Source organism: Hemicordylus capensis, chromosome 16 (genome assembly GCF_027244095.1).
Source record: "Hemicordylus capensis ecotype Gifberg chromosome 16, rHemCap1.1.pri, whole genome shotgun sequence".
Taxonomy (NCBI): domain Eukaryota; kingdom Metazoa; phylum Chordata; class Lepidosauria; order Squamata; family Cordylidae; genus Hemicordylus; species Hemicordylus capensis.
In genome coordinates this window covers 5,490,903-5,516,875 of record NC_069672.1, presented here as the reverse complement: position 1 = coordinate 5,516,875, position 25,973 = coordinate 5,490,903, and positions in this window count along the sequence as shown.

The window sequence follows — 25,973 nt, the reverse complement described above, 5'->3', positions numbered from 1 at the left end:
TTTGGCAACTCTGTGCCACCCCAATATGATCTGGATTGCTTTTTGACCTGTTCTTGCAACCAGTGAGTGTTTTTACTGAACGGAACTAAGACTGAAGAAGTGTGTAGCATTTGAATGAATGCTATCTTGTTCTTTGCATTTTGCAAGCTTATCCGAGCTGATTTTTAAGCCAAAGAAAGCAGGCTTTTCCTCTGTTGCGTAGCATTTGAATGAATGCTATCTTGTTCTTTGCATTTTGCAAGCTTCTCCGATCTTAATTTTAAGCCAAGGAAAGCAGGCTTTTCCTCTGGTGCAACATGCCTCATATGTGCAGAAACTACGCCTTTTATCACCACGTGTAAGCTTGGACATTGCACAAATGAGCCGACGGGGTCTACTCACGAGTAAGCCAACCCGGGTCTACTAAACGGTACGCATAGCGTGGTCTACTCACGAGTAAACCGAGCGTGGTCTAATCACGAGTCAGCCAAGCATGGTCTACTCACGAGTAAGCCGAGGGTGGTCTACTCATGAGTAAACCAACCAGAGTCTATTCGCATGTATGGCAGCTGGGGTCTACTCGTGAGTCGCTGACGGGTTGGTCTAACCGTCTAATCTAACCTTTTTAAGGTCTTTTTGTATTTTCTTACATCCATGTTTTTGGCAACTGTGTGCCACCCCAATATGATCTGGGCTGCTTTTTGACCTGTTCTTGCAACCAGTGAGTGTTTTTACTGAGTGGAACTAAGACGGAAGAAGAGTGTAGGATTTGAATGAATGCTATCTTGTTCTTTGCATTTTGCAAGCTTATCCGATCTGATTTTTAAGCCAAAGAAAGCAGGCTTTTCCTCTGTTGCGTAGCATTTGAATGAATGCTATCTTGTTCTTTGCATTTTGCAAGCTTCTCCGATCTTAATTTTAAGCCAAGGAAAGCAGGCTTTTCCTCTGGTGCAACATGCCTCATATGTGCAGAAACTACGGCTTTTATCACCACGTGTAAGCTTGCACATTGCACGAATGATCCGAAGGGGTCTACTCACGAGTAAGCCAACCCGGTTCTACTAAACGGTACGCATAGCGTGGTCTACTCACGAGTAAACCGAGCGTGGTCTAATCATGAGTCAGCCAAGCATGGACTACTCGCGAGTAAGCCGAGGGTGGTCTACTCGTGAGTAAACCAACCGGAGTCTATTCGCATGTTGGCAGCTGGGGTCTACTCGTGAGTCGCTGACGGGTTGGTCTAACCGTCTAATCTAACCTTTTTAAGTTCTTTTTGTATTTTCTTACATCCATGTTTTTGGCAACTCTGTGCCACCCCAATATGATCTGGACTGCTTTTTGACCTGTTCTTGCAACCAGTGAGTGTTTTTACTGAACGGAACTAAGACTGAAGAAGTGTGTAGGATTTGAATGAATGCTATCTTGTTCTTTGCATTTTGCAAGGTTATCCGAGCTGATTTTTAAGCCAAAGAAAGCAGGCTTTTCCTCTGTTGCGTAGCATTTGAATGAATGCTATCTTGTTCTTTGCATTTTTGCAAGCTTATCCGAGCTGATTTTTAAGCCAAGGAAAGCAGGCTTTTCCTCTGTTGCGTAGCATTTGAATGAATGCTATCTTGTTCTTTGCATTTTGCAAGCTTCTCCGATCTTAATTTTAAGCCAAGGAAAGCAGGCTTTTCCTCTGGTGCAACATGCCTCATATGTGCAGAAACTACGCCTTTTATCACCACGTGTAAGCTTGCACATTGCACGAATGAGCCGACGGGGTCTACTCACGAGTAAGCCAACCCGGGTCTACTAAATAGTACGCCTAGCGTGGTCTACTCACGAGTAAACCGAGCGTGGTCTAATCACGAGTCAGCCAAGCATGGGCTACTCGCGAGTAAGCCGAGGGTGGTCTACTCATGAGTAAACCAACCGGAGTCTATTCGCATGTTGGCAGCTGGGGTCTACTCGTGAGTCGCTGACGGGTTGGTCTAACCGTCTAATCTAACCTTTTTAAGGTCTTTTTGTATTTTCTTACATCCATGTTTTTGGCAACTCTGTGCCACCCCAATATGATCTGGATTGCTTTTTGACCTGTTCTTGCAACCAGTGAGTGTTTTTACTGAACGGAACTAAGACTGAAGAAGTGTGTAGCATTTGAATGAATGCTATCTTGTTCTTTGCATTTTGCAAGCTTATCCGAGCTGATTTTTAAGCCAAAGAAAGCAGGCTTTTCCTCTGTTGCGTAGCATTTGAATGAATGCTATCTTGTTCTTTGCATTTTGCAAGCTTCTCCGATCTTAATTTTAAGCCAAGGAAAGCAGGCTTTTCCTCTGGTGCAACATGCCTCATATGTGCAGAAACTACGGCTTTTATCACCACGTGTAAGCTTGCACATTGCACGAATGAGCCGACGGGGTCTACTCACGAGTAAGCCAACCCGGGTCTACTAAACGGTACGCCTAGCGTGGTCTACTCACGAGTAAACCGAGCGTGGTCTAATCACGAGTCAGCCAAGCATGGTCTACTCGCGAGTAAGCCGAGGGTGGTCTACTCGTGAGTAAACCAACCGGAGTCTATTCGCATGTTGGCAGCTGGGGTCTACTCGTGAGTCGCTGACGGGTTGTTCTAACCGTCTAATCTAACCTTTTTAAGGTCTTTTTGTATTTTCTTACATCCATGTTTTTGGCAACTGTGTGCCACCCCAATATGATCTGGGCTGCTTTTTGACCTGTTCTTGCAACCAGTGAGTGTTTTTACTGAGTGGAACTAAGACGGAAGAAGAGTGTAGCATTTGAATGAATGCTATCTTGTTCTTTGCATTTTGCAAGCTTATCCGATCTGATTTTTAAGCCAAGGAAAGCAGGCTTTTCCTCTGTTGCGTAGCATTTGAATGAATGCTATCTTGTTCTTTGCATTTTGCAAGCTTCTCCGATCTTAATTTTAAGCCAAGGAAAGCAGGCTTTTCCTCTGGTGCAACATGCCTCATATGTGCAGAAACTACGGCTTTTATCACCACGTGTAAGCTTGCACATTGCACGAATGATCCGAAGGGGTCTACTCACGAGTAAGCCAACCCGGTTCTACTAAACGGTACGCATAGCGTGGTCTACTCACGAGTAAACCGAGCGTGGTCTAATCACGAGTCAGCCAAGCATGGTCTACTCGCGAGTAAGCCGAGGGTGGTCTACTCATGAGTAAACCAACCGGAGTCTATTCGCATGTTGGCAGCTGGGGTCTACTCGTGAGTCGCTGACGGGTTGGTCTAACCGTCTAATGTAACCTTTTTAAGGTCTTTTTGTATTTTCTTACATCCATGTTTTTGGCAACTCTGTGCCAACCCAATATGATCTGGATTGCTTTTTGACCTGTTCTTGCAACCAGTGAGTGTTTTTACTGAACGGAACTAAGACTGAAGAAGTGTGTAGCATTTGAATGAATGCTATCTTGTTCTTTGCATTTTGCAAGCTTATCCGATCTGATTTTTAAGCCAAGGAAAGCAGGCTTTTCCTCTGTTGCGTAGCATTTGAATGAATGCTATCTTGTTCTTTGCATTTTGCAAGCTTCTCCGATCTTAATTTTAAGCCAAGGAAAGCAGGCTTTTCCTCTGGTGCAACATGCCTCATATGTGCAGAAACTACGCCTTTTATCACCACGTGTAAGCTTGGACATTGCACGAATGAGCCGACGGGGTCTACTCACGAGTAAGCCAACCCGGGTCTACTAAACGGTACGCATAGCGTGGTCTACTCACGAGTAAACCGAGCGTGGTCTAATCACGAGTCAGCCAAGCATGCTCTACTCACGAGTAAGCCGAGGGTGGTTTACTCGTGAGTAAACCAACCAGAGTCTATTCGCATGTATGGCAGCTGGGGTCTACTCGTGAGTCGCTGACGGGTTGGTCTAACCGTCTAATCTAACCTTTTAAAGTTCTTTTTGTATTTTCTTACATCCATGTTTTTGGCAACTGTGTGCCACCCCAATATGATCTGGATTGCTTTTTGACCTGTTCTTGCAACCAGTGAGTGTTTTTACTGAGCGGAACTAAGACTGAAGAAGTGTGTAGCATTTGAATGAATGCTATCTTGTTCTTTGCATTTTGCAAGCTTATCCGAGCTGATTTTTAAGCCAAAGAAAGCAGGCTTTTCCTCTGTTGCGTAGCATTTGAATGAATGCTATCTTGTTCTTTGCATTTTGCAAGCTTCTCCGATCTTAATTTTAAGCCAAGGAAAGCAGGCTTTTCCTCTGGTGCAACATGCCTCATATGTGCAGAAACTACGGCTTTTATCACCACGTGTAAGCTTGCACATTGCACGAATGATCCGAAGGGGTCTACTCACGAGTAAGCCAACCCGGTTCTACTAAACGGTACGCATAGCGTGGTCTACTCACGAGTAAACCGAGCGTGGTCTAATCACGAGTCAGCCAAGCATGGTCTACTCGCGAGTAAGCCGAGGGTGGTCTACTCGTGAGTAAACCAACCGGAGTCTATTCGCATGTTGGCAGCTGGGGTCTACTCGTGAGTCGCTGACGGGTTGGTCTAACCGTCTAATCTAACCTTTTTAAGTTCTTTTTGTATTTTCTTACATCCATGTTTTTGGCAACTCTGTGCCACCCCAATATGATCTGGATTGCTTTTTGACCTGTTCTTGCAACCAGTGAGTGTTTTTACTGAACGGAACTAAGACTGAAGAAGTGTGTAGCATTTGAATGAATGCTATCTTGTTCTTTGCATTTTGCAAGCTTATCCGAGCTGATTTTTAAGCCAAAGAAAGCAGGCTTTTCCTCTGTTGCGTAGCATTTGAATGAATGCTATCTTGTTCTTTGCATTTTGCAAGCTTCTCCGATCTTAATTTTAAGCCAAGGAAAGCAGGCTTTTCCTCTGGTGCAACATGCCTCATATGTGCAGAAACTACGCCTTTTATCACCACGTGTAAGCTTGGACATTGCACAAATGAGCCGACGGGGTCTACTCACGAGTAAGCCAACCCGGGTCTACTAAACGGTACGCATAGCGTGGTCTACTCACGAGTAAACCGAGCGTGGTCTAATCACGAGTCAGCCAAGCATGGTCTACTCACGAGTAAGCCGAGGGTGGTCTACTCATGAGTAAACCAACCAGAGTCTATTCGCATGTATGGCAGCTGGGGTCTACTCGTGAGTCGCTGACGGGTTGGTCTAACCGTCTAATCTAACCTTTTTAAGGTCTTTTTGTATTTTCTTACATCCATGTTTTTGGCAACTGTGTGCCACCCCAATATGATCTGGGCTGCTTTTTGACCTGTTCTTGCAACCAGTGAGTGTTTTTACTGAGTGGAACTAAGACGGAAGAAGAGTGTAGGATTTGAATGAATGCTATCTTGTTCTTTGCATTTTGCAAGCTTATCCGATCTGATTTTTAAGCCAAAGAAAGCAGGCTTTTCCTCTGTTGCGTAGCATTTGAATGAATGCTATCTTGTTCTTTGCATTTTGCAAGCTTCTCCGATCTTAATTTTAAGCCAAGGAAAGCAGGCTTTTCCTCTGGTGCAACATGCCTCATATGTGCAGAAACTACGGCTTTTATCACCACGTGTAAGCTTGCACATTGCACGAATGATCCGAAGGGGTCTACTCACGAGTAAGCCAACCCGGTTCTACTAAACGGTACGCATAGCGTGGTCTACTCACGAGTAAACCGAGCGTGGTCTAATCATGAGTCAGCCAAGCATGGACTACTCGCGAGTAAGCCGAGGGTGGTCTACTCGTGAGTAAACCAACCGGAGTCTATTCGCATGTTGGCAGCTGGGGTCTACTCGTGAGTCGCTGACGGGTTGGTCTAACCGTCTAATCTAACCTTTTTAAGTTCTTTTTGTATTTTCTTACATCCATGTTTTTGGCAACTCTGTGCCACCCCAATATGATCTGGACTGCTTTTTGACCTGTTCTTGCAACCAGTGAGTGTTTTTACTGAACGGAACTAAGACTGAAGAAGTGTGTAGGATTTGAATGAATGCTATCTTGTTCTTTGCATTTTGCAAGGTTATCCGAGCTGATTTTTAAGCCAAAGAAAGCAGGCTTTTCCTCTGTTGCGTAGCATTTGAATGAATGCTATCTTGTTCTTTGCATTTTTGCAAGCTTATCCGAGCTGATTTTTAAGCCAAGGAAAGCAGGCTTTTCCTCTGTTGCGTAGCATTTGAATGAATGCTATCTTGTTCTTTGCATTTTGCAAGCTTCTCCGATCTTAATTTTAAGCCAAGGAAAGCAGGCTTTTCCTCTGGTGCAACATGCCTCATATGTGCAGAAACTACGCCTTTTATCACCACGTGTAAGCTTGCACATTGCACGAATGAGCCGACGGGGTCTACTCACGAGTAAGCCAACCCGGGTCTACTAAATAGTACGCCTAGCGTGGTCTACTCACGAGTAAACCGAGCGTGGTCTAATCACGAGTCAGCCAAGCATGGGCTACTCGCGAGTAAGCCGAGGGTGGTCTACTCATGAGTAAACCAACCGGAGTCTATTCGCATGTTGGCAGCTGGGGTCTACTCGTGAGTCGCTGACGGGTTGGTCTAACCGTCTAATCTAACCTTTTTAAGGTCTTTTTGTATTTTCTTACATCCATGTTTTTGGCAACTCTGTGCCACCCCAATATGATCTGGATTGCTTTTTGACCTGTTCTTGCAACCAGTGAGTGTTTTTACTGAACGGAACTAAGACTGAAGAAGTGTGTAGCATTTGAATGAATGCTATCTTGTTCTTTGCATTTTGCAAGCTTATCCGAGCTGATTTTTAAGCCAAAGAAAGCAGGCTTTTCCTCTGTTGCGTAGCATTTGAATGAATGCTATCTTGTTCTTTGCATTTTGCAAGCTTCTCCGATCTTAATTTTAAGCCAAGGAAAGCAGGCTTTTCCTCTGGTGCAACATGCCTCATATGTGCAGAAACTACGGCTTTTATCACCACGTGTAAGCTTGCACATTGCACGAATGAGCCGACGGGGTCTACTCACGAGTAAGCCAACCCGGGTCTACTAAACGGTACGCCTAGCGTGGTCTACTCACGAGTAAACCGAGCGTGGTCTAATCACGAGTCAGCCAAGCATGGTCTACTCGCGAGTAAGCCGAGGGTGGTCTACTCGTGAGTAAACCAACCGGAGTCTATTCGCATGTTGGCAGCTGGGGTCTACTCGTGAGTCGCTGACGGGTTGTTCTAACCGTCTAATCTAACCTTTTTAAGGTCTTTTTGTATTTTCTTACATCCATGTTTTTGGCAACTGTGTGCCACCCCAATATGATCTGGGCTGCTTTTTGACCTGTTCTTGCAACCAGTGAGTGTTTTTACTGAGTGGAACTAAGACGGAAGAAGAGTGTAGCATTTGAATGAATGCTATCTTGTTCTTTGCATTTTGCAAGCTTATCCGATCTGATTTTTAAGCCAAGGAAAGCAGGCTTTTCCTCTGTTGCGTAGCATTTGAATGAATGCTATCTTGTTCTTTGCATTTTGCAAGCTTCTCCGATCTTAATTTTAAGCCAAGGAAAGCAGGCTTTTCCTCTGGTGCAACATGCCTCATATGTGCAGAAACTACGGCTTTTATCACCACGTGTAAGCTTGCACATTGCACGAATGATCCGAAGGGGTCTACTCACGAGTAAGCCAACCCGGTTCTACTAAACGGTACGCATAGCGTGGTCTACTCACGAGTAAACCGAGCGTGGTCTAATCACGAGTCAGCCAAGCATGGTCTACTCGCGAGTAAGCCGAGGGTGGTCTACTCATGAGTAAACCAACCGGAGTCTATTCGCATGTTGGCAGCTGGGGTCTACTCGTGAGTCGCTGACGGGTTGGTCTAACCGTCTAATGTAACCTTTTTAAGGTCTTTTTGTATTTTCTTACATCCATGTTTTTGGCAACTCTGTGCCAACCCAATATGATCTGGATTGCTTTTTGACCTGTTCTTGCAACCAGTGAGTGTTTTTACTGAACGGAACTAAGACTGAAGAAGTGTGTAGCATTTGAATGAATGCTATCTTGTTCTTTGCATTTTGCAAGCTTATCCGATCTGATTTTTAAGCCAAGGAAAGCAGGCTTTTCCTCTGTTGCGTAGCATTTGAATGAATGCTATCTTGTTCTTTGCATTTTGCAAGCTTCTCCGATCTTAATTTTAAGCCAAGGAAAGCAGGCTTTTCCTCTGGTGCAACATGCCTCATATGTGCAGAAACTACGCCTTTTATCACCACGTGTAAGCTTGGACATTGCACGAATGAGCCGACGGGGTCTACTCACGAGTAAGCCAACCCGGGTCTACTAAATGGTACGCCTAGCGTGGTCTACTCACGAGTAAACCGAGCGTGGTCTAATCACGAGTCAGCCAAGCATGGTCTACTCGCGAGTAAGCCGAGGGTGGTCTACTCGTGAGTAAACCAACCGGAGTCTATTCGCATGTTGGCAGCTGGGGTCTACTCGTGAGTCGCTGACGGGTTGGTCTAACCGTCTAATCTAACCTTTTTAAGTTCTTTTTGTATTTTCTTACATCCATGTTTTTGGCAACTCTGTGCCACCCCAATATGATCTGGACTGCTTTTTGACCTGTTCTTGCAACCAGTGAGTGTTTTTACTGAACGGAACTAAGACTGAAGAAGTGTGTAGGATTTGAATGAATGCTATCTTGTTCTTTGCATTTTGCAAGGTTATCCGAGCTGATTTTTAAGCCAAAGAAAGCAGGCTTTTCCTCTGTTGCGTAGCATTTGAATGAATGCTATCTTGTTCTTTGCATTTTTGCAAGCTTATCCGAGCTGATTTTTAAGCCAAGGAAAGCAGGCTTTTCCTCTGTTGCGTAGCATTTGAATGAATGCTATCTTGTTCTTTGCATTTTGCAAGCTTCTCCGATCTTAATTTTAAGCCAAGGAAAGCAGGCTTTTCCTCTGGTGCAACATGCCTCATATGTGCAGAAACTACGCCTTTTATCACCACGTGTAAGCTTGCACATTGCACGAATGAGCCGACGGGGTCTACTCACGAGTAAGCCAACCCGGGTCTACTAAATAGTACGCCTAGCGTGGTCTACTCACGAGTAAACCGAGCGTGGTCTAATCACGAGTCAGCCAAGCATGGGCTACTCGCGAGTAAGCCGATGGTGGTCCACTCATGAGTAAACCAACCGGAGTCTATTCGCATGTTGGCAGCTGGGGTCTACTCGTGAGTCGCTGACGGGTTGGTCTAACCGTCTAATCTAACCTTTTTAAGGTCTTTTTGTATTTTCTTACATCCATGTTTTTGGCAACTCTGTGCCACCCCAATATGATCTGGATTGCTTTTTGACCTGTTCTTGCAACCAGTGAGTGTTTTTACTGAACGGAACTAAGACTGAAGAAGTGTGTAGCATTTGAATGAATGCTATCTTGTTCTTTGCATTTTGCAAGCTTATCCGAGCTGATTTTTAAGCCAAAGAAAGCAGGCTTTTCCTCTGTTGCGTAGCATTTGAATGAATGCTATCTTGTTCTTTGCATTTTGCAAGCTTCTCCGATCTTAATTTTAAGCCAAGGAAAGCAGGCTTTTCCTCTGGTGCAACATGCCTCATATGTGCAGAAACTACGCCTTTTATCACCACGTGTAAGCTTGGACATTGCACGAATGAGCCGACGGGGTCTACTCACGAGTAAGCCAACCCGGGTCTACTAAACGGTACGCATAGCGTGGTCTACTCACGAGTAAACCGAGCGTGGTCTAATCACGAGTCAGCCAAGCATGGTCTACTCACGAGTAAGCCGAGGGTGGTCTACTCATGAGTAAACCAACCAGAGTCTATTCGCATGTATGGCAGCTGGGGTCTACTCGTGAGTCGCTGACGGGTTGGTCTAACCGTCTAATCTAACCTTTTTAAGGTCTTTTTGTATTTTCTTACATCCATGTTTTTGGCAACTGTGTGCCACCCCAATATGATCTGGGCTGCTTTTTGACCTGTTCTTGCAACCAGTGAGTGTTTTTACTGAGTGGAACTAAGACGGAAGAAGAGTGTAGCATTTGAATGAATGCTATCTTGTTCTTTGCATTTTGCAAGCTTATCCGATCTGATTTTTAAGCCAAAGAAAGCAGGCTTTTCCTCTGTTGCGTAGCATTTGAATGAATGCTATCTTGTTCTTTGCATTTTGCAAGCTTCTCCGATCTTAATTTTAAGCCAAGGAAAGCAGGCTTTTCCTCTGGTGCAACATGCCTCATATGTGCAGAAACTACGCCTTTTATCACCACGTGTAAGCTTGGACATTGCACGAATGAGCCGACGGGGTCTACTCACGAGTAAGCCAACCCGGGTCTACTAAATGGTACGCCTAGCGTGGTCTACTCACGAGTAAACCGAGCGTGGTCTAATCACGAGTCAGCCAAGCATGGTCTACTCGCGAGTAAGCCGAGGGTGGTCTACTCGTGAGTAAACCAACCGGAGTCTATTCGCATGTTGGCAGCTGGGGTCTACTCGTGAGTCGCTGACGGGTTGGTCTAACCGTCTAATCTAACCTTTTTAAGTTCTTTTTGTATTTTCTTACATCCATGTTTTTGGCAACTCTGTGCCACCCCAATATGATCTGGACTGCTTTTTGACCTGTTCTTGCAACCAGTGAGTGTTTTTACTGAACGGAACTAAGACTGAAGAAGTGTGTAGGATTTGAATGAATGCTATCTTGTTCTTTGCATTTTGCAAGGTTATCCGAGCTGATTTTTAAGCCAAAGAAAGCAGGCTTTTCCTCTGTTGCGTAGCATTTGAATGAATGCTATCTTGTTCTTTGCATTTTTGCAAGCTTATCCGAGCTGATTTTTAAGCCAAGGAAAGCAGGCTTTTCCTCTGTTGCGTAGCATTTGAATGAATGCTATCTTGTTCTTTGCATTTTGCAAGCTTCTCCGATCTTAATTTTAAGCCAAGGAAAGCAGGCTTTTCCTCTGGTGCAACATGCCTCATATGTGCAGAAACTACGCCTTTTATCACCACGTGTAAGCTTGCACATTGCACGAATGAGCCGACGGGGTCTACTCACGAGTAAGCCAACCCGGGTCTACTAAATAGTACGCCTAGCGTGGTCTACTCACGAGTAAACCGAGCGTGGTCTAATCACGAGTCAGCCAAGCATGGGCTACTCGCGAGTAAGCCGAGGGTGGTCTACTCATGAGTAAACCAACCGGAGTCTATTCGCATGTTGGCAGCTGGGGTCTACTCGTGAGTCGCTGACGGGTTGGTCTAACCGTCTAATCTAACCTTTTTAAGGTCTTTTTGTATTTTCTTACATCCATGTTTTTGGCAACTCTGTGCCACCCCAATATGATCTGGATTGCTTTTTGACCTGTTCTTGCAACCAGTGAGTGTTTTTACTGAACGGAACTAAGACTGAAGAAGTGTGTAGCATTTGAATGAATGCTATCTTGTTCTTTGCATTTTGCAAGCTTATCCGAGCTGATTTTTAAGCCAAAGAAAGCAGGCTTTTCCTCTGTTGCGTAGCATTTGAATGAATGCTATCTTGTTCTTTGCATTTTGCAAGCTTCTCCGATCTTAATTTTAAGCCAAGGAAAGCAGGCTTTTCCTCTGGTGCAACATGCCTCATATGTGCAGAAACTACGCCTTTTATCACCACGTGTAAGCTTGCACATTGCACGAATGATCCGAAGGGGTCTACTCACGAGTAAGCCAACCCGGGTCTACTAAACGGTACGCATAGCGTGGTCTACTCACGAGTAAACCGAGCGTGGTCTAATCACGAGTCAGCCAAGCATGGTCTACTCACGAGTAAGCCGAGGGTGGTCTACTCGTGAGTAAACCAACCAGAGTCTATTCTCATGTATGGCAGCTGGGGTCTACTCGTGAGTCGCTGACGGGTTGGTCTAACCGTCTAATCTAACCTTTTTAAGGTCTTTTTGTATTTTCTTACATCCATGTTTTTGGCAACTGTGTGCCACCCCAATATGATCTGGATTGCTTTTTGACCTGTTCTTGCAACCAGTGAGTGTTTTTACTGAGCGGAACTAAGACTGAAGAAGTGTGTAGCATTTGAATGAATGCTATCTTGTTCTTTGCATTTTGCAAGCTTATCCGAGCTGATTTTTAAGCCAAAGAAAGCAGGCTTTTCCTCTGTTGCGTAGCATTTGAATGAATGCTATCTTGTTCTTTGCATTTTGCAAGCTTCTCCGATCTTAATTTTAAGCCAAGGAAAGCAGGCTTTTCCTCTGGTGCAACATGCCTCATATGTGCAGAAACTACGGCTTTTATCACCACGTGTAAGCTTGCACATTGCACGAATGATCCGAAGGGGTCTCCTCACGAGTAAGCCAACCCGGTTCTACTAAACGGTACGCATAGCGTGGTCTACTCACGAGTAAACCGAGCGTGGTCTAATCACGAGTCAGCCAAGCATGGTCTACTCGCGAGTAAGCCGAGGGTGGTCTACTCGTGAGTAAACCAACCGGAGTCTATTCGCATGTTGGCAGCTGGGGTCTACTCGTGAGTCGCTGACGGGTTGGTCTAACCGTCTAATGTAACCTTTTTAAGGTCTTTTTGTATTTTCTTACATCCATGTTTTTGGCAACTCTGTGCCACCCCAATATGATCTGGATTGCTTATTGACCTGTTCTTGCAACCAGTGAGTGTTTTTACTGAACGGAACTAAGACTGAAGAAGTGTGTAGCATTTGAATGAATGCTATCTTGTTCTTTGCATTTTGCAAGCTTATCCGAGCTGATTTTTAAGCCAAAGAAAGCAGGCTTTTCCTCTGTTGCGTAGCATTTGAATGAATGCTATCTTGTTCTTTGCATTTTGCAAGCTTCTCCGATCTTAATTTTAAGCCAAGGAAAGCAGGCTTTTCCTCTGGTGCAACATGCCTCATATGTGCAGAAACTACGCCTTTTATCACCACGTGTAAGCTTGGACATTGCACGAATGAGCCGACGGGGTCTACTCACGAGTAAGCCAACCCGGGTCTACTAAACGGTACGCATAGCGTGGTCTACTCACGAGTAAACCGAGCGTGGTCTAATCACGAGTCAGCCAAGCATGGTCTACTCACGAGTAAGCCGAGGGTGGTCTACTCATGAGTAAACCAACCAGAGTCTATTCGCATGTATGGCAGCTGGGGTCTACTCGTGAGTCGCTGACGGGTTGGTCTAACCGTCTAATCTAACCTTTTTAAGGTCTTTTTGTATTTTCTTACATCCATGTTTTTGGCAACTGTGTGCCACCCCAATATGATCTGGGCTGCTTTTTGACCTGTTCTTGCAACCAGTGAGTGTTTTTACTGAGTGGAACTAAGACGGAAGAAGAGTGTAGCATTTGAATGAATGCTATCTTGTTCTTTGCATTTTGCAAGCTTATCCGATCTGATTTTTAAGCCAAAGAAAGCAGGCTTTTCCTCTGTTGCGTAGCATTTGAATGAATGCTATCTTGTTCTTTGCATTTTGCAAGCTTCTCCGATCTTAATTTTAAGCCAAGGAAAGCAGGCTTTTCCTCTGGTGCAACATGCCTCATATGTGCAGAAACTACGGCTTTTATCACCACGTGTAAGCTTGCACATTGCACGAATGATCCGAAGGGGTCTACTCACGAGTAAGCCAACCCGGTTCTACTAAACGGTACGCATAGCGTGGTCTACTCACGAGTAAACCGAGCGTGGTCTAATCACGAGTCAGCCAAGCATGGTCTACTCGCGAGTAAGCCGAGGGTGGTCTACTCGTGAGTAAACCAACCGGAGTCTATTCGCATGTTGGCAGCTGGGGTCTACTCGTGAGTCGCTGACGGGTTGGTCTAACCGTCTAATCTAACCTTTTTAAGTTCTTTTTGTATTTTCTTACATCCATGTTTTTGGCAACTCTGTGCCACCCCAATATGATCTGGATTGCTTTTTGACCTGTTCTTGCAACCAGTGAGTGTTTTTACTGAACGGAACTAAGAAGTGTGTAGCATTTGAATGAATGCTATCTTGTTCTTTGCATTTTGCAAGCTTATCCGAGCTGATTTTTAAGCCAAAGAAAGCAGGCTTTTCCTCTGTTGCGTAGCATTTGAATGAATGCTATCTTGTTCTTTGCATTTTGCAAGCTTCTCCGATCTTAATTTTAAGCCAAGGAAAGCAGGCTTTTCCTCTGGTGCAACATGCCTCATATGTGCAGAAACTACGGCTTTTATCACCACGTGTAAGCTTGCACATTGCACGAATGATCCGAAGGGGTCTACTCACGAGTAAGCCAACCCGGTTCTACTAAACGGTACGCATAGCGTGGTCTACTCACGAGTAAACCGAGCGTGGTCTAATCACGAGTCAGCCAAGCATGGTCTACTCGCGAGTAAGCCGAGGGTGGTCTACTCGTGAGTAAACCAACCGGAGTCTATTCGCATGTATGGCAGCTGGGGTCTACTCGTGAGTCGCTGACGGGTTGGTCTAACCGTCTAATCTAACCTTTTTAAGGTCTTTTTGTATTTTCTTACATCCATGTTTTTGGCAACTGTGTGCCACCCCAATATGATCTGGGCTGCTTTTTGACCTGTTCTTGCAACCAGTGAGTGTTTTTACTGAGTGGAACTAAGACGGAAGAAGAGTGTAGCATTTGAATGAATGCTATCTTGTTCTTTGCATTTTGCAAGCTTATCCGATCTGATTTTTAAGCCAAGGAAAGCAGGCTTTTCCTCTGTTGCGTAGCATTTGAATGAATGCTATCTTGTTCTTTGCATTTTGCAAGCTTCTCCGATCTTAATTTTAAGCCAAGGAAAGCAGGCTTTTCCTCTGGTGCAACATGCCTCATATGTGCAGAAACTACGCCTTTTATCACCACGTGTAAGCTTTGACATTGCACGAATGAGCTGACGGGGTCTACTCACGAGTAAGCCAACCCGGGTCTACTAAATGGTACGCCTAGCGTGGTCTACTCACGAGTAAACCGAGCGTGGTCTAATCACGAGTCAGCCAAGCATGGTCTACTCGCGAGTAAGCCGAGGGTGGTCTACTCGTGAGTAAACCAACCGGAGTCTATTCGCATGTTGGCAGCTGGGGTCTACTCGTGAGTCGCTGACGGGTTGGTCTAACCGTCTAATCTAACCTTTTTAAGGTCTTTTTGTATTTTCTTACATCCATGTTTTTGGCAACTCTGTGCCACCCCAATATGATCTGGACTGCTTTTTGACCTGTTCTTGCAACCAGTGAGTGTTTTTACTGAACGGAACTAAGACTGAAGAAGTGTGTAGGATTTGAATGAATGCTATCTTGTTCTTTGCATTTTGCAAGGTTATCCGAGCTGATTTTTAAGCCAAAGAAAGCAGGCTTTTCTTCTGTTGCGTAGCATTTGAATGAATGCTATCTTGTTCTTTGCATTTTTGCAAGCTTATCCGAGCTGATTTTTAAGCCAAGGAAAGCAGGCTTTTCCTCTGTTGCGTAGCATTTGAATGAATGCTATCTTGTTCTTTGCATTTTGCAAGCTTCTCCGATCTTAATTTTAAGCCAAAGGAAAGCAGGCTTTTCCTCTGGTGCAACATGCCTCATATGTGCAGAAACTACGCCTTTTATCACCACGTGTAAGCTTGCACATTGCACGAATGAGCCGACGGGGTCTACTCACGAGTAAGCCAACCCGGGTCTACTAAATAGTACGCCTAGCGTGGTCTACTCACGAGTCAGCCAAGCATGGTCTACTCGCGAGAAAGCCGAGGGTGGTCTACTCATGAGTAAACCAACCGGAGTCTATTCGCATGTTGGCAGCTGGGGTCTACTCGTGAGTCGCTGACGGGTTGGTCTAACCGTCTAATCTAACCTTTTTAAGGTCTTTTTGTATTTTCTTACATCCATGTTTTTGGCAACTCTGTGCCACCCCAATATGATCTGGATTGCTTTTTGACCTGTTCTTGCAACCAGTGAGTGTTTTTACTGAACGGAACTAAGACTGAAGAAGTGTGTAGCATTTGAATGAATGCTATCTTGTTCTTTGCATTTTGCAAGGTTATCTGAGCTGATTTTTAAGCCAAAGAAAGCAGGCTTTTCCTCTGTTGCGTAGCATTTGAATGAATGCTATCTTGTTCTTTGCATTTTGCAAGCTTATCCGAGCTGATTTTTAAGCCAAGGAAAGCAGGCTTTTCCTCTGTTGCGTAGCATTTGAATGAATGCTATCTTGTTCTTTGCATTTTGCAAGCTTCTCCGATCTTAATTTTAAGCCAAGGAAAGCAGGCTTTTCCTCTGGTGCAACATGCCTCATATGTGCAGAAACTACGCCTTTTATCACCACGTGTAAGCTTGCACATTGCACGAATGAGCCGACGGGGTCTACTCACGAGTAAGCCAACCCGGGTCTACTAAATAGTACGCCTAGCGTGCTCTACTCACGAGTAAACCGAGCGTGGTCTACTCGTGAGTAAGCCGAGGGTGGTCTACTCGTGAGTAAACCAACCGGAGTCTATTCGCATGTATGGCAGCTGGGGTCTACTCGTGAGTCGCTGACGGGTTGGTCTAACCGTCTAATCTAACCTTTTTAAGGTCTTTTTGTATTTTCTTACATCCATGTTTTTGGCAACTGTGTGCCACCCCAATATGATCTGGGCTGCTTTTTGACCTGTTCTTGCAACCAGTGAGTGTTTTTACTGAGTGGAACTAAGACGGAAGAAGAGTGTAGCATTTTAATGAATGCTATCTTGTTCTTTGCATTTTGCAAGCTTCTCCGATCTTAATTTTAAGCCAAGGAAAGCAGGCTTTTCCTCTGGTGCAACATGCCTCATATGTGCAGAAACTACGCCTTTTATCACCACGTGTAAGCTTGGACATTGCACGAATGAGCCGACGGGGTCTACTAACGAGTAAGCCAACCCGGGTCTACTAAATGGTACGCCTAGCGTGGTCTACTCACGAGTAAACCGAGCGTGGTCTAATCACGAGTCAGCCAAGCATGGTCTACTCGCGAGTAAGCCGAGGGTGGTCTACTCGTGAGTAAACCAACCGGAGTCTATTCGCATGTTGGCAGCTGGGGTCTACTCGTGAGTCGCTGACGGGTTGGTCTAACCGTCTAATCTAACCTTTTAAAGTTCTTTTTGTATTTTCTTACATCCATGTTTTTGGCAACTGTGTGCCACCCCAATATGATCTGGATTGCTTTTTGACCTGTTCTTGCAACCAGTGAGTGTTTTTACTGAGCGGAACTAAGACTGAAGAAGTGTGTAGCATTTGAATGAATGCTATCTTGTTCTTTGCATTTTGCAAGCTTATCCGAGCTGATTTTTAAGCCAAAGAAAGCAGGCTTTTCCTCTGTTGCGTAGCATTTGAATGAATGCTATCTTGTTCTTTGCATTTTGCAAGCTTCTCCGATCTTAATTTTAAGCCAAGGAAAGCAGGCTTTTCCTCTGGTGCAACATGCCTCATATGTGCAGAAACTACGCCTTTTATCACCACGTGTAAGCTTGGACATTGCACGAATGAGCCGACGGGGTCTACTCACGAGTAAGCCAACCCGGGTCTACTAAACGGTACGCATAGCGTGGTCTACTCACGAGTAAACCGAGCGTGGTCTAATCACGAGTCAGCCAAGCATGGTCTACTCGCGAGTAAGCCGAGGGTGGTCTACTCGTGAGTAAACCAACCGGAGTCTATTCGCATGTATGGCAGCTGGGGTCTACTCGTGAGTCGCTGACGGGTTGGTCTAACCGTCTAATCTAACCTTTTTAAGGTCTTTTTGTATTTTCTTACATCCATGTTTTTGGCAACTGTGTGCCACCCCAATATGATCTGGGCTGCTTTTTGACCTGTTCTTGCAACCAGTGAGTGTTTTTACTGAGTGGAACTAAGACGGAAGAAGAGTGTAGCATTTGAATGAATGCTATCTTGTTCTTTGCATTTTGCAAGCTTATCCGATCTGATTTTTAAGCCAAGGAAAGCAGGCTTTTCCTCTGTTGCGTAGCATTTGAATGAATGCTATCTTGTTCTTTGCATTTTGCAAGCTTCTCCGATCTTAATTTTAAGCCAAGGAAAGCAGGCTTTTCCTCTGGTGCAACATGCCTCATATGTGCAGAAACTACGCCTTTTATCACCACGTGTAAGCTTGCACATTGCACGAATGATCCGAAGGGGTCTACTCACGAGTAAGCCAACCCGGGTCTACTAAACGGTACGCATAGCGTGGTCTACTCACGAGTAAACCGAGCGTGGTCTAATCACGAGTCAGCCAAGCATGGTCTACTCACGAGTAAGCCGAGGGTGGTCTACTCGTGAGTAAACCAACCAGAGTCTATTCGCATGTATGGCAGCTGGGGTCTACTCGTGAGTCGCTGACGGGTTGGTCTAACCGTCTAATCTAACCTTTTTAAGGTCTTTTTGTATTTTCTTACATCCATGTTTTTGGCAACTCTGTGCCACCCCAATATGATCTGGACTGCTTTTTGACCTGTTCTTGCAACCAGTGAGTGTTTTTACTGAACGGAACTAAGACTGAAGAAGTGTGTAGGATTTGAATGAATGCTATCTTGTTCTTTGCATTTTGCAAGGTTATCCGAGCTGATTTTTAAGCCAAAGAAAGCAGGCTTTTCTTCTGTTGCGTAGCATTTGAATGAATGCTATCTTGTTCTTTGCATTTTTGCAAGCTTATCCGAGCTGATTTTTAAGCCAAGGAAAGCAGGCTTTTCCTCTGTTGCGTAGCATTTGAATGAATGCTATCTTGTTCTTTGCATTTTGCAAGCTTCTCCGATCTTAATTTTAAGCCAAAGGAAAGCAGGCTTTTCCTCTGGTGCAACATGCCTCATATGTGCAGAAACTACGCCTTTTATCACCACGTGTAAGCTTGCACATTGCACGAATGAGCCGACGGGGTCTACTCACGAGTAAGCCAACCCGGGTCTACTAAATAGTACGCCTAGCGTGGTCTACTCACGAGTCAGCCAAGCATGGTCTACTCGCGAGAAAGCCGAGGGTGGTCTACTCATGAGTAAACCAACCGGAGTCTATTCGCATGTTGGCAGCTGGGGTCTACTCGTGAGTCGCTGACGGGTTGGTCTAACCGTCTAATCTAACCTTTTTAAGGTCTTTTTGTATTTTCTTACATCCATGTTTTTGGCAACTCTGTGCCACCCCAATATGATCTGGATTGCTTTTTGACCTGTTCTTGCAACCAGTGAGTGTTTTTACTGAACGGAACTAAGACTGAAGAAGTGTGTAGCATTTGAATGAATGCTATCTTGTTCTTTGCATTTTGCAAGGTTATCTGAGCTGATTTTTAAGCCAAAGAAAGCAGGCTTTTCCTCTGTTGCGTAGCATTTGAATGAATGCTATCTTGTTCTTTGCATTTTGCAAGCTTATCCGAGCTGATTTTTAAGCCAAGGAAAGCAGGCTTTTCCTCTGTTGCGTAGCATTTGAATGAATGCTATCTTGTTCTTTGCATTTTGCAAGCTTCTCCGATCTTAATTTTAAGCCAAGGAAAGCAGGCTTTTCCTCTGGTGCAACATGCCTCATATGTGCAGAAACTACGCCTTTTATCACCACGTGTAAGCTTGCACATTGCACGAATGAGCCGACGGGGTCTACTCACGAGTAAGCCAACCCGGGTCTACTAAATAGTACGCCTAGCGTGCTCTACTCACGAGTAAACCGAGCGTGGTCTACTCGTGAGTAAGCCGAGGGTGGTCTACTCGTGAGTAAACCAACCGGAGTCTATTCGCATGTATGGCAGCTGGGGTCTACTCGTGAGTCGCTGACGGGTTGGTCTAACCGTCTAATCTAACCTTTTTAAGGTCTTTTTGTATTTTCTTACATCCATGTTTTTGGCAACTGTGTGCCACCCCAATATGATCTGGGCTGCTTTTTGACCTGTTCTTGCAACCAGTGAGTGTTTTTACTGAGTGGAACTAAGACGGAAGAAGAGTGTAGCATTTTAATGAATGCTATCTTGTTCTTTGCATTTTGCAAGCTTCTCCGATCTTAATTTTAAGCCAAGGAAAGCAGGCTTTTCCTCTGGTGCAACATGCCTCATATGTGCAGAAACTACGCCTTTTATCACCACGTGTAAGCTTGGACATTGCACGAATGAGCCGACGGGGTCTACTAACGAGTAAGCCAACCCGGGTCTACTAAATGGTACGCCTAGCGTGGTCTACTCACGAGTAAACCGAGCGTGGTCTAATCACGAGTCAGCCAAGCATGGTCTACTCGCGAGTAAGCCGAGGGTGGTCTACTCGTGAGTAAACCAACCGGAGTCTATTCGCATGTTGGCAGCTGGGGTCTACTCGTGAGTCGCTGACGGGTTGGTCTAACCGTCTAATCTAACCTTTTAAAGTTCTTTTTGTATTTTCTTACATCCATGTTTTTGGCAACTGTGTGCCACCCCAATATGATCTGGATTGCTTTTTGACCTGTTCTTGCAACCAGTGAGTGTTTTTACTGAGCGGAACTAAGACTGAAGAAGTGTGTAGCATTTGAATGAATGCTATCTTGTTCTTTGCATTTTGCAAGCTTATCCGAGCTGATTTTTAAGCCAAAGAAAGCAGGCTTTTCCTCTGTTGCGTAGCATTTGAATGAATGCTATCTTGTTCTTTGCATTTTGCAAGCTTCTCCGATCTTAATTTTAAGCCAAGGAAAGCAGGCTTTTCCTCTGGTGCAACATGCCTCATATGTGCAGAAACTACGCCTTTTATCACCACGTGTAAGCTTGGACATTGCACGAATGAGCCGACGGGGTCTACTCACGAGTAAGCCAACCCGGGTCTACTAAACGGTACGCATAGCGTGGTCTACTCACGAGTAAACCGAGCGTGGTCTAATCACGAGTCAGCCAAGCATGGTCTACTCGCGAGTAAGCCGAGGGTGGTCTACTCGTGAGTAAACCAACCGGAGTCTATTCGCATGTATGGCAGCTGGGGTCTACTCGTGAGTCGCTGACGGGTTGGTCTAACCGTCTAATCTAACCTTTTTAAGGTCTTTTTGTATTTTCTTACATCCATGTTTTTGGCAACTGTGTGCCACCCCAATATGATCTGGGCTGCTTTTTGACCTGTTCTTGCAACCAGTGAGTGTTTTTACTGAGTGGAACTAAGACGGAAGAAGAGTGTAGCATTTGAATGAATGCTATCTTGTTCTTTGCATTTTGCAAGCTTATCCGATCTGATTTTTAAGCCAAGGAAAGCAGGCTTTTCCTCTGTTGCGTAGCATTTGAATGAATGCTATCTTGTTCTTTGCATTTTGCAAGCTTCTCCGATCTTAATTTTAAGCCAAGGAAAGCAGGCTTTTCCTCTGGTGCAACATGCCTCATATGTGCAGAAACTACGCCTTTTATCACCACGTGTAAGCTTGCACATTGCACGAATGATCCGAAGGGGTCTACTCACGAGTAAGCCAACCCGGGTCTACTAAACGGTACGCATAGCGTGGTCTACTCACGAGTAAACCGAGCGTGGTCTAATCACGAGTCAGCCAAGCATGGTCTACTCACGAGTAAGCCGAGGGTGGTCTACTCGTGAGTAAACCAACCAGAGTCTATTCGCATGTATGGCAGCTGGGGTCTACTCGTGAGTCGCTGACGGGTTGGTCTAACCGTCTAATCTAACCTTTTTAAGGTCTTTTTGTATTTTCTTACATCCATGTTTTTGGCAACTCTGTGCCACCCCAATATGATCTGGATTGCTTTTTGACCTGTTCTTGCAACCAGTGAGTGTTTTTACTGAACGGAACTAAGACTGAAGAAGTGTGTAGGATTTGAATGAATGCTATCTTGTTCTTTGCATTTTGCAAGGTTATCCGAGCTGATTTTTAAGCCAAAGAAAGCAGGCTTTTCCTCTGTTGCGTAGCATTTGAATGAATGCTATCTTGTTCTTTGCATTTTTGCAAGCTTATCCGAGCTGATTTTTAAGCCAAGGAAAGCAGGCTTTTCCTCTGTTGCGTAGCATTTGAATGAATGCTATCTTGTTCTTTGCATTTTGCAAGCTTCTCCGATCTTAATTTTAAGCCAAGGAAAGCAGGCTTTTCCTCTGGTGCAACATGCCTCATATGTGCAGAAACTACGCCTTTTATCACCACGTGTAAGCTTGCACATTGCACGAATGAGCCGACGGGGTCTACTCACGAGTAAGCCAACCCGGGTCTACTAAATGGTACGCCTAGCGTGGTCTACTCACGAGTAAACCGAGCGTGGTCTAATCACGAGTCAGCCAAGCATGGTCTACTCGCGAGTAAGCCGAGGGTGGTCTACTCGTGAGTAAACCAACCGGAGTCTATTCGCATGTTGGCAGCTGGGGTCTACTCGTGAGTCGCTGACGGGTTGGTCTAACCGTCTAATCTAACCTTTTTAAGGTCTTTTTGTATTTTCTTACATCCATGTTTTTGGCAACTCTGTGCCACCCCAATATGATCTGGATTGCTTTTTGACCTGTTCTTGCAACCAGTGAGTGTTTTTACTGAACGGAACTAAGACTGAAGAAGTGTGTAGGATTTGAATGAATGCTATCTTGTTCTTTGCATTTTGCAAGGTTATCCGAGCTGATTTTTAAGCCAAAGAAAGCAGGCTTTTCCTCTGTTGCGTAGCATTTGAATGAATGCTATCTTGTTCTTTGCATTTTGCAAGCTTCTCCGATCTTAATTTTAAGCCAAGGAAAGCAGGCTTTTCCTCTGGTGCAACATGCCTCATATGTGCAGAAACTACGCCTTTTATCACCACGTGTAAGCTTGCACATTGCACGAATGATCCGAAGGGGTCTACTCACGAGTAAGCCAACCCGGTTCTACTAAACGGTACGCATAGCGTGGTCTACTCACGAGTAAACCGAGCGTGGTCTAATCACGAGTCAGCCAAGCATGGTCTACTCGCGAGTAAGCCGAGGGTGGTCTACTCATGAGTAAACCAACCGGAGTCTATTCGCATGTTGGCAGCTGGGGTCTACTCGTGAGTCGCTGACGGGTTGGTCTAACCGTCTAATCTAACCTTTTTAAGGTCTTTTTGTATTTTCTTACATCCATGTTTTTGGCAACTCTGTGCCACCCCAATATGATCTGGATTGCTTTTTGACCTGTTCTTGCAACCAGTGAGTGTTTTTACTGAACGGAACTAAGACTGAAGAAGTGTGTAGCATTTGAATGAATGCTATCTTGTTCTTTGCATTTTGCAAGGTTATCCGAGCTGATTTTTAAGCCAAAGAAAGCAGGCTTTTCCTCTGTTGCGTAGCATTTGAATGAATGCTATCTTGTTCTTTGCATTTTGCAAGCTTATCCGAGCTGATTTTTAAGCCAAGGAAAGCAGGCTTTTCCTCTGTTGCGTAGCATTTGAATGAATGCTATCTTGTTCTTTGCATTTTGCAAGCTTCTACGATCTTAATTTTAAGCCAAGGAAAGCAGGCTTTTCCTCTGGTGCAACATGCCTCATATGTGCAGAAACTACGCCTTTTATCACCACGTGTAAGCTTGCACATTGCACGAATGAGCCGATGGGGTCTACTCACGAGTAAGCCAACCCGGGTCTACTAAATAGTACGCCTAGCGTGGTCTACTCACGAGTAAACCGAGCGTGGTCTACTCGTGAGTAAGCCGAGGGTGGTCTACTCGTGAGTAAACCAACCGGAGTCTATTCGCATGTATGGCAGCTGGGGTCTACTCGTGAGTCGCTGACGGGTTGGTCTAACCGTCTAATCTAACCTTTTTAAGGTCTTTTTGTATTTTCTTACATCCATGTTTTTGGCAACTGTGTGCCACCCCAATATGATCTGGGCTGCTTTTTGACCTGTTCTTGCAACCAGTGAGTGTTTTTACTGAGTGGAACTAAGACGGAAGAAGAGTGTAGCATTTGAATGAATGCTATCTTGTTCTTTGCATTTTGCAAGCTTCTCCGATCTTAATTTTAAGCCAAGGAAAGCAGGCTTTTCCTCTGGTGCAACATGCCTCATATGTGCAGAAACTACGCCTTTTATCACCACGTGTAAGCTTGGACATTGCACGAATGAGCCGACGGGGTCTACTAACGAGTAAGCCAACCCGGGTCTACTAAATGGTACGCCTAGCATGGTCTACTCACGAGTAAACCGAGCGTGGTCTAATCACGAGTCAGCCAAGCATGGTCTACTCTCGAGTAAGCCGAGGGTGGTCTACTCGTGAGTAAACCAACCGGAGTCTATTCGCATGTTGGCAGCTGGGGTCTACTCGTGAGTCGCTGACGGGTTGGTCTAACCGTCTAATCTAACCTTTTTAAGGTCTTTTTGTATATTCTTACATCCATGTTTTTGGCAACTATGTGCCACCCCAATATGATCTGGGCTGGTTTTTGACCCGTTCTTGCAACCAGTGAGTGTTTCTACTGATTGGAACTAAGACTGAAGAAGTGTGTAGCATTTGAATGAATGCTATCTTGTTCTTTGCATTTTGCAAGCTTATCCGAGCTGATTTTTAAGTCAAGGAAAGGAGGATTTTCCTCTGCTGCAACAAGCCTCATATGAGCAGAAACTACGCCTTTTATCAACACGTGTAAGCTTGCACATTGCACGAATGAGCCGACGGGTTCTACTCACGAGTAAGCCAACCTGGGTCTACTAAGCAGTACGCCTAGCGTGGTCTACTCACGAGTAAACCGAGTGTGGTCTATTCACGAGTCAGCCAAGCATGGTCTACTCGCGAGTAACCCGAGCATGGTCTATTCATGAGTAAAGTAACCCGGGTCTTTTCGCATGTATGGCAGCTGGGGTCTACTCGTGAGTCGCTGACGGGTTTGTCTAACCGTCTAATCTAAGCTTTTTAAGGTCTTTTTGTATATTCTTACATCCATGTTTTTGGCAACTGTGTGCCACCCCAATATGATCTGGGCTGGTTTTTGACCTGTTCTTGCGACCAGTGAGTTTTTTTACTGAGTGGAACAAAGACTGAAGAAGTGTGTAGCATTTGAATGAATGCTATCTTGTTCCTTGCATTTTGCAAGCTTATCCGAGCTGATTTTTAAGTCAAGGAAAGCAGGCTTTTCCTCTGTTGCGAAGCATTTGAATGAATGCTATCTTGTTCTTTGCATTTTGCAAGCTTATCCGAGCTGATTTTTAAGCCAAGGAAAGCAGGCTTTTCCTCTGTTGCGTAGCATTTGAATGAATGCTATCTTGTTCTTTGCATTTTGCAAGCTTCTCCGATCTTAATTTTAAGCCAAGGAAAGCAGGCTTTTCCTCTGGTGCAACATGCCTCATATGTGCAGAAACTACGCCTTTTATCACCACGTGTAAGCTTGCACATTGCACGAATGAGCCGACGGGGTCTACTCACGAGTAAGCCAACCCGGGTCTACTAAATAGTACGCCTAGCGTGGTCTACTCACGAGTAAACCGAGCGTGGTCTACTCGTGAGTAAGCCGAGGGTGGTCTACTCGTGAGTAAACCAACCGGAGTCTATTCGCATGTATGGCAGCTGGGGTCTACTCGTGAGTCGCTGACGGGTTGGTCTAACCGTCTAATCTAACCTTTTTAAGGTCTTTTTGTATTTTCTTACATCCATGTTTTTGGCAACTGTGTGCCACCCCAATATGATCTGGGCTGCTTTTTGACCTGTTCTTGCAACCAGTGAGTGTTTTTACTGAGTGGAACTAAGACGGAAGAAGAGTGTAGCATTTGAATGAATGCTATCTTGTTCTTTGCATTTTGCAAGCTTCTCCGATCTTAATTTTAAGCCAAGGAAAGCAGGCTTTTCCTCTGGTGCAACATGCCTCATATATGCAGAAACTACGCCTTTTATCACCACGTGTAAGCTTGGACATTGCACGAATGAGCCGACGGGGTCTACTAACGAGTAAGCCAACCCGGGTCTACTAAATGGTACGCCTAGCGTGGTCTACTCACGAGTAAACCGAGCGTGGTCTAATCACGAGTCAGCCAAGCATGGTCTACTCGCGAGTAAGCCGAGGGTGGTCTACTCGTGAGTAAACCAACCGGAGTCTATTCGCATGTTGGCAGCTGGGGTCTACTCGTGAGTCGCTGACGGGTTGGTCTAACCGTCTAATCTAACCTTTTTAAGTTCTTTTTGTATTTTCTTACATCCATGTTTTTGGCAACTCTGTGCCACCCCAATATGATCTGGATTGCTTTTTGACCTGTTCTTGCAACC